Source organism: Poeciliopsis prolifica, unplaced genomic scaffold, assembly GCF_027474105.1.
Source record: "Poeciliopsis prolifica strain line A6 unplaced genomic scaffold, Auburn_PproV2 SCAFFOLD029, whole genome shotgun sequence".
NCBI classification, from domain to species: Eukaryota; Metazoa; Chordata; class Actinopteri; order Cyprinodontiformes; family Poeciliidae; genus Poeciliopsis; species Poeciliopsis prolifica.
In genome coordinates this window covers 47,927-64,765 of record NW_026562404.1, presented here as the reverse complement: position 1 = coordinate 64,765, position 16,839 = coordinate 47,927, and the positions used below count along the sequence as shown (strand labels likewise).

At 34.2% G+C, this 16,839-nt stretch overlaps 1 pseudogene; it reads left to right on the top strand.

The window, feature by feature from the left end:
* Positions 1-3,295: 3,295 nt before the first annotated feature.
* Positions 3,296-13,365, top strand: LOC129372489 (nucleotide-binding oligomerization domain-containing protein 1-like; annotated as a pseudogene).
* The last annotated feature ends 3,474 nt before the right edge of the window (positions 13,366-16,839 follow it).

Here is a 16,839-nt window from a genome sequence, read left to right as displayed (position 1 = left end):
TTAGTAACGCGTTATTTGGTGACGCGCTACTGGTTGTCATTAGGTAATCTTTACACTGCATAGTATTTTATGTTGTATTTTTACCCATTCTGTATGTTATTATTAATTCTCTTTTAATATATTTTAGATTTTTATATATGTGCAACTCTGTACAGGTTTTGATTGATTGGTCACTTTGCTGCTGTTACTCTGAAATGTTTCCAATGTGGGACAATGAAAGATATTTCTATTCTATTTTATCAAGTTACACTCACAGACACAGAATCAAGGAAATGCCAGAACAAAGTGGAGCTAACATGTATCAGATGTAAATGCACATGCTGCATATCCTTCATTCACATATTTGCAATCACATAAGCCTCACTGTGTGTTCAATGTGAACCTCTAAAAGATTAACTTTATCTCACCCTTAATGCAGTCGCTATTAGAGATTTGAGTTGAGTGTATTTGAGCTGAGCAAGCAGTGAGTTTTAATATTTGGTGCATATGTTGTTCCAGTTTCTCCAAAAAAATAGCCTTCCTATAACGATCACTAACATGTTGGTAGAGGTAAACCAGCTTTGCAAGAGCATTTTCCAAATACACCATTTTGAGTGAAATACGTTGTGCACAATCCACAGGAAGTTAGAAAAATTTGCAGGTGCACAAAAAACATTAATTTACTGTGTGGGTTCTGTGCATCTTATTGTTATTTAGCAGATATTAACTTGTCAGGAAGAAATTCAGATTATTTTATGCAATAATTCTGAATGTAGTGTTTTTAACAATGTTTGAAATATGAAGTTACTGTTATTCCTGTTATTCACATATCATATTTTTTCAATGATAGGAGAGGCCAAGGAAGACAAATACCTGAAGGAAATAATTCTTGAGGAGGTGGTCAACAGGAAAGTGACCAGAAACTCTCTGAGATAGTGATGTTTGAAAGTGGGAAAAAGAACCTAATCACACCCAAAGATTTATTTACCAATAATAAATCTCTGACTTCCGAACTTCCTGATGTGTCCAATAATGTGCGAACTGTTCTGATGAAAGGAGTCCCTGGTGTTGGTAAAACTTTCCAAACAAAAATGTTCATGAAGGACTGGGCAGAAGAAAACACCAACAAACACATAAAGGCTTTAGTGTCCCTTGATTTCACTGAGTTGAATTCAATGAAGGATGAAGTAAAAAGCATGGAATCTCTGCTGGATGATTTCTTCAAGAAAAAAAATGCTGTTTTCAAAGATGACAAGAAAAAGATATGTTTCATTCTTGAAGGTCTGGAAAATTGCACACTTCCTCTTGACTTTGTAAACAACAACGAAGTTAAATACTTGAAGGAAGAAACATCAATGGAGCTGCTAACGAATCTGATCAAAGGAAATCTGCTTCCTGAAGCTCATATTTTGATAATTTCTCAACCAAAAGGAGTTGATAAGATTCCTCCTGAATATATCGACAAAACTGTTCTCTGTCACGGTAAGAATATCCATCTACATTACACTTAGATTGTACAGAACATGATAATTTGTGTTAACTTTATTCAAGAGTTTTCTGATTTTACATCATTTTATTAATTTACATTATTTTTGACCAATCCTGTTCAAAGCTCAGTGAGTTTCTATGGTCTGTTATAATGCTATATAACACTGAGGCATTAGTGTTATATAGCAGTAGATGATTATTTTATGTTTACTATTTTCATGATTGTTCTCTCTGTTTTTGTTTTATTTGGGCCATATTTGTTTCTGAATAAGTATAATTGATTGATTTATTTGATTTACTCGGTTTAATTAGAAACTTATGTACCAGAAGATGTTAGAATTAAATCAATTAAAAGTAATGAAAATAATCCTGTTGCTGCAAATTGTAAAATGAAGAAAGAATTATCATTGTAAAGCAAACAGCTTCTAAGTAGCCCAAGTTATTTTCTCCCTTAAATTAAATCCTCATAAATATTTTTATACACGGGTTGTTTAGGGCAGCTCATTGTTGACCCACTTTGTTTTTGTATTAAAAAATGTTGAAGGTTGACAGAAAATTTGAAAACATGTAATGTTGGAAGACATTATCGCTAATACTTGAGCACCAGCTAAAAAAGGTTAACAAAACATACAATTAAATATGTTCTTTGAAGTCAACTACTAATTAATTAATCTACCTTTGTATTTTAAACTAGATATATAATGCTGATTCATTTAAAAGTAATTGAAAGGGAAATAAATATGTAAAATTGACAATGATGAAAAAGAATTAGTATTTTAACTAAATATTCTTAGGGTACAAAATTTATCTGTTTACTGTAAATTTGATTGTGTTTTTGTATTTTCTTTACTTCTACCATTTTGTTTCATGTGGAGCTTTCTTCATTTACTGCTGTTTAGGTGATCTTTATACTGCTGCATAGTGTATTATGTTGTATTTTTGCCCATTCGTTTTTTTATTCTTAATTCTGTTTTAAGGTTTTCATTGTTTGGTCACTTTGCTGCTCTTACACTGAAATTTCCCCACTGTGGGACAATGAAAGATATTTCTATTCTATTTTATCAAGTTACACTCACACATACAGAATCAAGGACATGCCAGAACAAAGTGGAGCTAACATGTATTATATGTAAATGCACATGCTGCATATTCTTCGTTCACATATTTGCAATCACATAAGCCTCACTGTGTGTTCAATGTGAACCTCTAAAAGATTAACTTTATCTCACCTTTAATGCAGTCGCTATTAGAGATTTGAGCTGAGCAAACAGTGGGTTTTAATACCTAATGCATATGTTGCTTCAGTTTCTCCAAAAAGACAGTCTTCCTATAACGATCACAAACATGTTGGTAAAGGTAAACCAGCTTTTACATGAGCATTTTCCAAATACACCATTTTGAGTGAAATAGGGTTTGCACAATCCACAGCGAGTTAGAGAAATTTGGAGGTGCACAAAAAACATATTAATTTACTGGCACTAGTTCAGTGCATCTTATTGTTATTGAGCTGAGTTTAACTTGTCAGGAAGAAATACAGATTTTTTTGCAATATTTCTGAAGGTAGTGTTTCTAACAGTGTTTCAAATACAAAGTTATTGTTATTCCTGTTATTCACAAATCATATTTTTTCAATAATAGGAGATGCCAAGGAAGAAAAATACCTGAAGGAAATAATTCTTGAGGAGGTGGGTCAACAGGAAAGTGACCCAAAACTTTCTGAGATAGTGATGTTTGAAAGTGGGAAAAAGAACCAAATCATGCTCAAAGATTTATTTTCCAACAATAAATCTCAGACTTCTAACCCTGCTCGTATGAACAATAATGTACTGATGGAAGGAGTTCCTGGAATTGGTAAAACATTTCAAACTAAAATGTTCATGAAGGACTGGGCAAACAAAAAGTCTAACACACACATAAAGGCTTTAATGACCCTTGATTTCACTGAGTTGAATTCAATGAAGGATGAAGTAAAAAGCATGGAATCTCTGCTGGATGATTTCTTCAAGAAAAAAAATGCTGTTTTCAAAGATGACAAGAAAAAGATATGCTTTATTCTTGATGGCCTGGAAGAATGCAAACTTCCTCTTGACTTTGTAAACAACAAAGAAGTTAAAGACTTGAAGGAAGAAACATCAATGGATGAGCTGCTAACGAATCTGATCAAAGGAAATCTGCTTCCTGAATCTCATATTTTGATAATTTCTCAACCAATAGGAGTTGATAAGATTCCTCCTGAATATATCAACAAAACTGTTCTCTGTCAAGGTAAGATTATGTATCATCTAAGTCAATTACTCTTAATTCAGCTTCTACAGATTTTTATTGGCTTTATTTAAAAGTTATATGATTTTACATCATTGTACAACTTTGTTTTATCTGATTAGAAACATATGAACAACAAAAGAAGTTGGAGTCATGTATGAGACAAAGATTTCTGGAAGAAATCACTGATGAAAAAGATGAAACCAGTCATCCAAACCAGGGAACAACAGAACATATCATCAGAAGAGAAAATGGCTCTAAAGAAGTGCAAAGTAAACCGAAAAATTTTCCAAAAGTGAATCAACTTTCTGAGATCTTCAAAGATGTGAAAGGAAAGAAAACTAGAACAGTGATGACCATTGGAGAAGCTGATATAGGAAAATCTTTTCACATGAAAAAATTTATAAAAGAATGGGCTAAAAATGATAATGAGAACAGTCATTTTGCCTGGTTTAAAAGTTTATTCTCTCGCCAGACAAAACCTGCAGAAGTTTTGTTTCTAATTAACTTCTCAAAACTCAACTCGATAAAAAATAAAAACATTAGTTTCTTTGAGCTTCTTAATCACTTCTACAAGGAGACCAAAGATATCATCATCTCTGACTATTCCCAGTTAAATGTTTTTTGTCTTTTGGATGGACTTGATGCACATAAAGATTTAGACTTTGAAAACAATGAAATCTTGACTGATATCAGAGATCCAGCATCAGTCAATGTGTTACTAACAAACCTTATCAGAGGAAACCTGCTGCCAGAGGCCAAGATCTGGATGACCTCTCGTCTTCCAGCTGCTGAGAAAATCCCTGATGGTTTCATTGACAGACTGACAGAAATACGAGGTAAGATCTACAGATACAAATTTCTTACAATTAAATTGAACTTAAATGTGTTTTCTAACATTCAAGCTGTCATCAGTAAAATTACAAAAGTTTGACTTCTAGTTGAAATCAAATCAAATCATGTTCAAATTTATAAACTAATTAACCATGCAGCTTTTCAAAATTAGTTTCAAGGATGGATATTTTCTTTTCCAAAGAGCTATGTATGTACACTAAATAAGTGTAAATGAAATTACTGTGTATTGCTTAAAAACTAACTCAGAAACTGACACTTAAGTTTCATTATTCTTATTATTAAAAGTGAAGAAAGTTGATAAAACCCAAGATGGACACAGAAATATATATTTAGAAAAGAATCAGTTTCACTCTACACATGACAGATTAAACAAATAATAACTAACAGGCAAATGTGAAAAAAAAATGTAATTCTGAAAGAAATATATGTATACTGTAAAACCCAGCAAGTCAAGTAAACTCAAATGAATTGGTAAAACTGATTGCATAAATTGATTTAAGTTTTGTAACTACACTATTTTAGTTTATGTTACAATGTGATTACAAAGCAAATTAGGATAAATCAACTATGTTGGAGATAAATGCTCTATTTATTTATACATATGTATGTATGTTTATATTAAAATTAAGTCATATTAGCTTCTTATTTAAACAACTTAGATCTCCATCCATCTAATATCTGTTCACCCTTGACCCTAATGCGGTCGGAAGTTGCTGGTGCCTATCTCCAGCAACGTTCTGGACAAACAATCATGCACATACACACTCACATCTAGGGAGAATTTAGAAAGACTAACCAATCAATTTTTTGAGCTGTGTTTTGTACCTGGAGAGAATTCACGCTTGCACAAGGAGAACATGCAAACTCCATGCAGAAAGACCCCAGGCTGGGAATCGGACCCAGACCTTACCTTCTTACTGCAAGGCAACAGTGGTACCAACTGTGCTACTGTGCAACTCCAACTTAGATCTATACTTGAGTTATTCAGTCCAATTGCACAAAACTGCACAAGTCAGGGTGGAGCTTCAGGAGCCCCAGGGGGTCAGTTCCCTAGGAAGAAATGACCCCCCAGGGATCTGTTCCAGCACATCCCTGGAACAGATCCATAGAGAGTCCAGATGCAAGGCAAATTTTTACTTTTTTGATCCAAGCCTTTATCAGATTCAAAAGAGTTAAAGAAGTTGGATTCTCTCACAATTAAATTCTGAGGAGTAAGATGTATTTCAGGGCTAAATAGGTGGCCACAGTCAATGTTGACTCATGGTTGTTAAAGACTTTGTAACACTGATTTATTTTAGTGATGTAGTAGGCATAAAATATTGAATAAATATTACATGTAGTGTAATATAGCGCAACATTGTTGCGCAAATTTAGAAGTGAATGGCCAATATTTTCTCCAAATGTATTCTGAGTAAAACTTGTTTCAGCCTTAAAATTTCAGCACAACAAAATACTCATTCACAAATACACATAAATATTTTGTATCACAAGACAAATAAGTAATAATTTCAGCAGCTATGTGTGCATCATTTATATTTTTAACAAAAATACCCACAACACAATAGGGTCATTGTTGAGTTTACTTTTTTTTGCAGTTGTGTTTAGTTAAAGCTGTTGTGTTTTCTTATTTTGTAGTTGTGTTTTTTATTGTTTTTTGTAATTGTGTTTATTTATTTATGGGCCTAGTTTGCACATCAGAGTCGTAAATAATTTACACAAAAGTCTGACGGCAGCTACATTTAATTAGTAGTATGAAGGTTCACACCAAAAGGAGAGACTTAATACTTGCTACTAAGAAATAGGTAGTTAAAACTATATTAAATAAAACTGATTAAAAGCCTTAAATGAAATGGTTGCCTCTTGGTTTTTGTGACGGACCAAGTTAAAACAGGAAGAGTCACAGAATATATTTAGAAAACAGGATATACTTGGGGTTTTTTATTTCAACCCAAAAAACATAAATGACAAAAGATAATCTGAGCTCATAAAAGAGGTGAAACAAAACTGAACTCAGGCAAAAAAATGTAAACAAACTATCTGCACAAACAAACATGACTGACCTAAAAAAGAAATGACACACAGGGGTTTATATACTGGCTGATCAGACCAAGACACAATAATTGCAATTATAATTGTAACTAAAAAGAACAATTACAAATAACACAAAACAAACAACAGTACAGCTAAGTTTGGCTAAACTAAAGAGCCAAAAATAAAAAATATTTCACTTTAAATACTAATGTTTAATCAAATACAAACTTATCTAAACAAAAAACTATCATTTCCCCCTGTCAGCAGGAACTAGTGGTGTAATCCAATCAGCACTTAATCTTCCTGAGCCTTGGCCCCCATCTTTTGTCAACATCAGGGTGTGGCCATGAATTTGGCCATCACAGTTTCCAAAGGGCAATGGTCATCAGTATATACCAAAGCATACTCCAAATCTCATACGCTGCAATATACTCGTGTCTAAAATTGCAAATGATGCTGATAAAACTGTCCTCTTCATGAATCCAGTAATATTTCAGCAAAACAAATTGCAACATGCATTAAAGGCACCAATTAATATGTTTATTGACGAGATGTGTATCTGCACTCCCAGTTGCTCTTTCAATTCTAACAGAACTGGTTTGAGTCTGTACAGATGTGTACTTCCAGCACCTATTTCTAAGCTAGGCAGACTGATGAGTTTCAGCACCAACAGCTTTAGATCTTTGTTTCTTGAAGGTTGGAAGATGAAATGCAGAGCTGTTCCTTCATGCAAAAGTCGATGTCACATTAATAGTAGAATCTTATAAAACTCTTCTCATTCACATTTATGGAGTTACATGTTTCCTGATGTTTATCGATCCACACAACATAAATGAGCACTTTGCATATCAGGTACTTTCCTGGTGCATTCACTGACAATCTGTACCATAAAATGTATAAGCACTGGTATATAATTACAACTCATGATTTTAATTCAACACATGGCAGCAAGAACTTTCCTTGACAAAATCTATGATCTCAAGTAGATTTTGAATGATCTGCAGAAACATCTGTAGTTTTTTATTTATTTATTTTTTATAAATTTTTTATTACAAAGAAACATATAACACACAAAGATCTTGGGGCGCTGATTCATAGTTAAATAGGAAGAGAGAAAACAACATTGTAAGATGTTACTCCTAGTTATGCTTCCTTGCTCTTGTATGTCAGCCATTTAGACCACTGTTTGTTGTAAGAATGTCCTTTTATATGTAACATGTGTAGTTTTAAGTTTTAGTCTGCTGTGTGCTTTGAGTTTTACTACATAAAACCCCATAAAACAGAAAATTGCACAAGTTTAGTTTTTACAATACATTCCTTTGTCACACAGGAGCAGGTCAGATTTTGTGATTAGCAGTCTTCTTTTGTGTGTCTTTTTATATTTATATCTAAAGAATATTTAATATAAAATTGTTTCAAAACTATTTAATCTATATTTTTTGTTTATCTACATTTTGTGTTTTCAGAGAAGCCTCATATCACAAGTAAAAAAAAACTCAAACATGAACTAAAAGATCAATTCACCAGTGTGTCTGAAGGGATTGATGGACAGAAGACCTCAGCTCTTCTCAAAGAGGTTTTCACTGACCTCTACATCATAGAAGGAGAGCGTGCTCAGAATGAAGCCATGGAGGTTCAGGATGCAAATTTCAAGACGACAAATGAAGAAACATCTATTAAATATTGCGACATCTTCAAACCTGCAAATAGTGATCAAAACATTAAGACTGTGGTCACTGTTGGAGTGGCAGGAATAGGAAAAACATTTGCCTCAATGAAGTACATACTTGACTGGGCAGAGGGCAAAGCAACAGAAAACATTCATTTCATTTTTCCACTTCCATTCCGAGAGCTAAATCTGAGAGCAGATAAAGAACACAGTCTAGAAGATCTGATTCATCAGTTCTTACCAGCAATGAGGACTTCTGAAATAACTGACTATGACAATACAAGATTCTGATTGTTCTGGATGGTTTTGATGAATGTCGTCTTGATCTTGAGTTCAGTGAAACAAACAAATTGAGTGATGTCACAAGACCAACCTCGATAAATGGTTTGTTGTCAAATCTTATCCTTGGAAATTTGCTCCCTAAAGCTCAAATCTGATCACTTCTAGACCTGCAGCATCCAACAACATTCCTCTAGAAAAAATTGATCGAATGACAGAAGTGAGAGGATTTAATGATGAGCAAAAGGAAAAGTATTTCAAGAAACGATTCAGTGATGAGAAGGTGGCTGAAAAAATCTGGTCATATGTGAAGAAATCAAGAATTCTTTACATAATGTGCCACATTCCTGTTTTCTGTTTCATCACATCAAAGGTTTTGGAGGACTTTGTTGAAAGAAACAAAGATGATAGTCTGACAAGAAAAAGATGATGGGCTGACAAGAAACAAAGATGATAGACTGCCAAGAAACAAAGATGATGGACTGCCAAAAACTCTGACTGACATGTACACACATTTCCTTTTGCTCCAGCGCAGACAAACAAAAGCAAAATACAGATCAGTCAACCTCTGAAATCTCTGGAACAGAAACATCCTGTGATAAAACTAATGATGAAACAATCATGTCTTTGGGGAAACTTGCTTTCAAAGGGCTGAAGGATAAGAACCTTCTCTTTAGTGAAGAAGACTTGACCAGTTGTGGGACTGATGTAACCAAAGCTGCTGTTTTCTCTGGGTTGTTAACTCAGATCAAAAGAGAAAATCACGAGCTTTACCCTCAGAATATGTTTTGCTTTGTCCATCAAAGCATTCAAGAGTACATGGCAGCTCTCCATGTCTTCCACTCATTTAAAAACAAAGGAGAAAATGTGTTCATAGAACCAACTTCAGCATCCTCAGACCCAATTGCCTCAGAGTTTTATAAGAATGCAGTGGACAAGGCTTTTGAGAATGAAAATGGGGACTGGGACATGTTCCTTCGCTTCCTAGTGGGTCTCTCTGTGGAATCTAATCAGGATTTACTTCAAGATCTGATTGATAAGAGTGAAAAACACAAAGACGCTAGTAAGAAAGCAGCAGATTACATCAAGAAGAAGATCAGAGAGAATAGTGATCCAGAGAGAAACCTTAATCTTTTCTACTGTCTTAATGAGCTGAATGACCATAGCCTTGTTGAAGAAATCAAAAATTATCTTAAATCAGAAGAAAAAGATTTTGAAAAGTTTACTGCTTCTCAGTGGTCAGCTTTAACCTTTGTGCTGCTGACATCAGATCAAAACCTTGACGTGTTTGATCTTAAGAAATACCTGAAATCAGAGAAAGTTCTTCTGGGATTGATGCCAGTGGTCAAAGTCTCAAAGACTACTTTGTAAGTATTTATAAAAACTGTAAAATGTGTCTTTTGTAGAGCTATAACTTGTCAAATTTATTCAGTGTTTTTTAGGATTTTGATGCAAAAAATAGTTAATAATTGTTGCAGTTGCTTTTAGAATCTCCCATCAGGAAACAAAACAGACAAATGTTGCACTGCTTATTTGAAAACTAATTCACAATATATAAAAGTTCAAGGTCCTGCACTGTGTTAGCAGATCTCTTCTTTCACCTTTTTACAGTTCTGTTCTCTTGTGGTAATAGTAAGGCATTACAACCACAGCTTTAAACTAGCAGGCACTTTTTCATTAGGGCTTCCTTGAAGATGCAGTAATGCTATTAAAATTAAGGTCAAATAGATACAAAGGCAAAATGAAAGCCTGAGATGATATTTAACAGAATGACTATTTGAAGCAACAACAAGAAATACTCATCGTTTGCTAAAGCATTGAAAGCAAATTGGTTACCAGTCAAATTGGTGTTTGACAAACTGTCATTAAATTGGAAAAAAATCTCACACTGAAATCACTGACAAAAATCATTTGGTTTGTGATATATAAAAAGTGTTATTATCTTTTACTTTGAAGGTTATCATAAATCAATATCTTCATACAAATGCCATACTTCCATCAGTTTGAACATTGATGAAACAAACTCACTCAATCATAATCTTCACCTCAACAAGAGAAAGCTGTAAAATATTATTGTAAAAATAATCTTTAAGTTGCTTCCAAGTAGTGTTAACTATAGTTTACTAGTTCAAAACAATACTTCATGTTACTTTCTTCATTGTGATCAAAATATTAATATTACACATGAGAGTTGGGCTTTTGCCATTTGTCTAGTTTGACAACACAGACATGATAATTTATCTTTTACTGTTGTTTAAAGCAAGACTTTTACTTTGTTCCTTCACTGTGATCCTTTGTTATTTTAGAAGAAAATCACACATGGGTTTTTCAATGTAACTTGTTTGTTTTCATGGATCTTTCTACAGACTGAGTTGGTGTGAGCTCTCTGAAGAATCTTGTGACGGTCTGACATCATCAGTGCTGACCAAACCATCCTCAAACCTCACAGTGCTGGACATGAGTCATAATGATTTACTGGATGCTGGAGTGAAGCGACTTGCTGATGGGTTGAAAAATATGAACTGCAAACTAGAGACTCTCAAGTAGGTTTTTATTAATGAAAGTAATATATTAACCAGTGTTATAGTTAGCCACTATTTTGAGTTTATAAATTGGTTTGTCCCAAGACTTAAGGTTATTCTATGTGTTCACAATTCTTGTTAGTGTTAAGAGTCAATAAAATACAACAATACTGAGAAAGTGGTACTGAGAATGATAAAACTAGAGTTTAGAGACAAACAGCCCATTGTATGAATTAAATAATTTGAACGTTTTCCCTTAAGGGTGACGGTTGCTCAACCTACCAGTTCCTATTCTGGAACCAGTAGGTTTCCAGTTTGAACCCCATTGTGTTGTGGTAAAGACATTTCACCTGACTTTCTTCTGGTGGTCAGAGGGCCTGATGGTTCATGGCGGCTTCTCCTCTGTCAGACAGTTTCAGGGAAGCTGTAGCTATAATCTAGTAGCTCGCTACCACTGGAGTGGAATGTGTGTGTGAATGATCAAATGTGGTATGAAACACTTTGAGGTCCTATGAAACAGATAAAGTGCTAGACAAGTTCAGGCCTTTACCAATCAAACCATAATTGAGTTTTACACACAAATATATTCAAAGATTATTAAATGTCATGTTAGAAGCAATGTATGAGGAAATAATGGATTTATTATCAAAAATAAGCTGCAATATATTCTAATGTTTTAAGACACCATATTTTGGACTCTCATTATTTGTAGGCCATAACCTTCAAAATGACAACAACAGCTATTCTTTGTAATATAATATAATATAATATAATATAATAATATAATATAATATAATATAATATAATATAATATAATATAATATAATATAAAATATACAGTACTGGACTTTATTTCACAGTCAAATTTTGCTGAGCTCTATTTCTAATCCAAAATTGTGTCTTTGTGCAGGTTGGCAGGATGTCAAGTGACAGAGAAAGGCTGCATTTCTCTGGCTGAAGCTATTGAGTTCCATCAAAACTCAACTCTTAAACACTTGGACCTGAGTTACAATCATCCTGGAGACAATGGCATGAGGGCTCTCAATGCAATAGTTGAGGATCCAAACAAGAAACTTGAGACAGTGAAGTGAGTAAATAATCTGACATTACTTAGTACTATTATTAGAAAACTAGCTTAATTTAATTATGCACCATGTCTGAGTAGAGCCTTTGTAAAAGCAGTCAGGTATTTATGAGGGATCTCACCATCACTTGCTTGTTAGGCTTGACTGAATAAAAAATGTTATAGTCAAAGAGCTGGAATTAAACTTAATACACACAGTGTGTGGTGAATAAGATAATAAGCTTTCATAACTTGAAAAAAGTAGGAATGAACTATTATCTAAAGACTTTCTGATTTTTTTCCAAATAAAATGAATCTTTCTTGTCTTACTGTGCACAGCTTCAACCATGGAGGACAATGTCGACTAAAACCTGGTTGTATTAAATGTAAGCTGTTTGTTTTTCCTCCAAACATTTTTGTGTTACAAGATAAAACATGTTTATCTGAAAATGAAAGTTAGAACTTCATCATCTCAAGGGTATTTAACAGGGTATAAAGATAACATATGACTTTATATATAAGGAAATCACAAGATACTTAAAGACTCATAATTCTCCAAATTTAGCAGATTTAATATTTAAATTTATTGATTCATTATTCACATTCTGAAACTGTCAATGCTTAAATTTTCACAAAGCTTACTTAATTTTCTTCTTGAACACTTTCAGATGGTGCAGATCTTATGTTCGATAAGAACTCAGCAAGCAGACGGCTTGTTCTGAATGAAAACAACAAAAGAGCGGAAACTGATAATGATGTCAAGAAAATGCGAAATACAAGTGATGAACGGTTCAGGAGGACCCAGGTATTTTGTGATGAAGGCCTGAAACGACTTTGTTACTGGGAAGTGGAATGGAAAGGTGTGGTGGGAATTGCTGTGGCATATAAAGATGTGGGTAGAAACTGGAACCGTGATGGTGGTCTGGGAAGCAATGACAAGTCCTGGAGTTTGCTCTGCTCCAAAACCAAGACCAAGACTGGATACAAAGCCTTGCATAAAAACAGAAAAGAAGAAATCAAAGTCCCTACATGCAACAAAATAGGTGTATTTCTTGACTGGGAGGGAGGAACTCTAAGTTACTACAATATAACGTCAGAGGAGCGAACCTTGATTCATACGTTCAAAGCAAAATTCACAGCAGAGCTATTTCCAGCCTTCTGGTTTGAGAAAGGTTCTGTGACTTTGTGTGACCTGTAGATTTATGAGTGCATAAGTTAGACAGACTGTCAGCACTTAGAGGTATGAAAAGGTGTTTGCCCCTTCCTGATTTCATTTTGTTGCATATTTGTTGCACTTCAATTTTTCAGAACATTAAATCATTTACATATTAGTCAAAGACAACACAATTAAACGCAAAATGTTTTTAAATGAATGTGTTTATTAATACGAGAGGAAAAATTCCAGTGGTTTCTTCTGGTGTTTTGCTGGCATATTTTAAATGTCATTTTCTGATGGCAGAGGAGTGGCCTCTGACCTTAACTCAGATAGTTTTTTAAATGTTGTGGCGTCTTTTGAAACTTTTTTAGGTACTTTTCCACTAGGTCGCCTCTAACCAATACAGTATCAGTCCACCCCAATCAGATTAATTGTCCATCAGCAGATCCGATGTCTTTCAGCCTGGCTGTTCTCAGATTTTTATACTTGCGTATAAAAATACGTAAGTATAAAAAATTGTTTAGGGTTTGGCAGCTAAACAATTTGATTGACAGCGGACCACATTCATTCATTGTCTCGTGTGTTAATTGAAAACTCCAAAAAATATTATAGTTTAGCAATGAACTGCAGACATGGTGACTGTTATCAGAGAGCTGCTTAGAAAGAAGCATCATCAGGAACTTGCATTAAGTTTTGCAGCAGAATGCGTGATTTAGCAGAGCATTGCTCTGAAGAATGATCATCAATAAATAAGAGACAAACGGTGAAACTGTGGTCAGCTTTCTGACAAAGCTGCTGATTTGTGCAGACAGTGTGAAATACTGGAACTACATAATATTAACTTGTGATGTGAATTTCATTTTTCCTTTGGATTAAAAAAGTATATGTGGCTATAGGTACTGGATTAGTTAAATTCAAAAGATTGCACATTTAAAAAAAATCAAGTGCTAGGATGTAATTGTATTTGTATGTATAGCAAAATAATCAGCTGATCAGAGTCTAGCAATTAATTAATATAAGACAAAATTAAATATCTGGGTTTATCTGAGTTAATCAGAACCAGAACCTAGAAGTTCTCCATCGCTGAGTTGCTGCTCACGTCCTGCCCACAGTAGTGAGGAACAGAGTGGATAATGGAAAACATCACCTCCTGGGGTAAAACTGAACCACACATTAATCAGTTAAGGCTTAAATTGCCAGTGGAAAAAACACTTGACAAGTTGTTGCTGCACTGATAGGGTAATTTTATTCAGCCAGCCATTGCTGGGAAACTTCACAGCTGTTTCATGATTTCGCCATGTGAGGGTAAAGGATCTCACCGTGGTTCACTGGAGATTCACAAGAGTCCTAAAGCTTTAAAAATGGCTTTGCAACCTTTTCCTGATTGGAAGATCTCAATTATTGCTTTGTCATTTGTTCCTTAATTTCTCTGCATGTCAGCATAATATCCATCTTTTAATTATCTTTTGGTTTACTTCACTTTGTCAGGAAGGTCCTGTTTAAGTGATGTCTTGATTGGGAGTAGGTGTAGCATTAAACCACCGCAGGTGAGACGAGAGACAGTGAACTCAGGTGTGATGGACCGTTAGGTAGATCATAGTAGTGGCAATCACCTTCACACAGGGCTATGTAGGTTTGGATTTTAGTGCATTTTGTGTTTACCTGTGTTGTCTTTGACTAATATGTAAATTGTTCTGAGACAATGAAGTGTAACAAATTATTCCAAAACAGAAAATCAAGAGGAGGTCAAACACCACACCAGTATAGTGTCATAATTCATAATAAAAATTGAACTTGAATCCTTTTCTTCATGCACATTCTTCATCCCAAATAGGGTTACAAGATGGATGGAAAGAGTCCCAGCAGTTAGTGAACAGCAGAAAGTACTGATGTTCTATTTAAAATAGCGACTTTATTGTTTTATATTATGTACAGTGTTTAGGTTGTTTAGGTCTAAAGGCATGAAGTACCTGACCACACAGTCTGAATTTTTTAATGTACACATTGATGACATGCCAGTTGCCACAATACATGTGAAGTAGCTCCAACATATAATTATCGGGTAGATAATTATTGTGACTGTGTGACTATACTTAACATTACAGTAATTTATGCCCAAGTTTCCAATTGTACGCTACTCCAAATCTATCAAAATTGCTTTACATGTCAAAGACTAATCTAATGATTCAGACAAAGAGAACAAAACTAAGACTTCTTTATAATGTGCTTTGATCAAAGAAATGTGTTTTATGTTTGTGGCTGATTGGATGTGAGAACTAAAATAAAAGTAGATTCTAAAGCATCTCTGAAGGCTAAATAAATTTAGACTATTTCATACTATGTGAAACATATTTTCTGCTGGATTTGTTATTATTTTATAAAAACTTTTACTTTAAACCAGTCAAAAGATTTTATTGTTTTTATGTCTTTATTACTAATAAATTTGTAATGCACATTTTCAATTTTACAAATACAAGCATGTTATTTAAACTATTTGATCAAATTAATAATATTTTAATTGTACCCTTTTATTCTTTGTTGACAACAAATTTGCTGATTAATAAAACTATTTAGCTTTTTTCACCTTTCCTTAAGAAAACATGTATTTTATGATTTTTTTCCCCCAAGAGATTTGTTAAAATATATTTTTTTAACTTGTTCAGAGTTCGATACATTTATTTTTACTATATTTTAACACGAAGTAATTGAAAATCTTTGAAAATATAAACATGTGCTGTATAGTTAATAATAACTATTTTCTACAAAGCCGTGTGTGTGTGCGTGTTTTTTGTGTATTTTGTAACAATATCATGAAGGCACTGTTTTAATAAAAAGCTCTCAAGTTTATTGGGAATCTTGTGCAAAGTGAGACACAGTATGACAAGCAAAGTAGAGTCAACTCTGAGTTCTGACAACTTGCTCTTATACCTCATAAGAGCTTCTGAATCCTTCTCCTCGGGTTCCACTGCCTTGCATGTTTCAGGTCAGGGATCTTCAAATTCTGGCCTCAAGGCCCAATGACCTTCAACTTTTCGATGTGTTCCTGATTCCACACAACTCAGTCCAGTGGCTGATCTAATATCTAAGTGTGCAGTGAAGTTGTTGAGAGTCCTGCTAATTACCTAATTATTTGACTCTGGTGTGCTGAAGCAGAAACGTATCTAAAATCTGCAGGACACCGGCCCTGAAGGCCTGGCTTTGAGGATCACTGGTTTAGGTGTTTCCTTTCTGCTGCATAGCTGACCTGAATCAGTGGGTGCAGTAAAGCTGCAGAATGTAAATTTTATTAAAATACCCCCAACTTTTTTTACATATTTTTAAAACGTCCACTATATTGTGATAACAAGCCTTAGCACGATGCTCCCAGTGCTAACTAGAAACGACCAAACAGTCAGGAGGAAGGTGTCAGCGATGTCAATCATCCTTGTATATGACCTGCTCAACCCCGCTTCACCTTCTCCGTTTGCTCTCTTCTACCAGCAGAGCCTGTCATGTATGTTCAGCACAGTATAGTGAATAAACAGTTTTTCTGGAA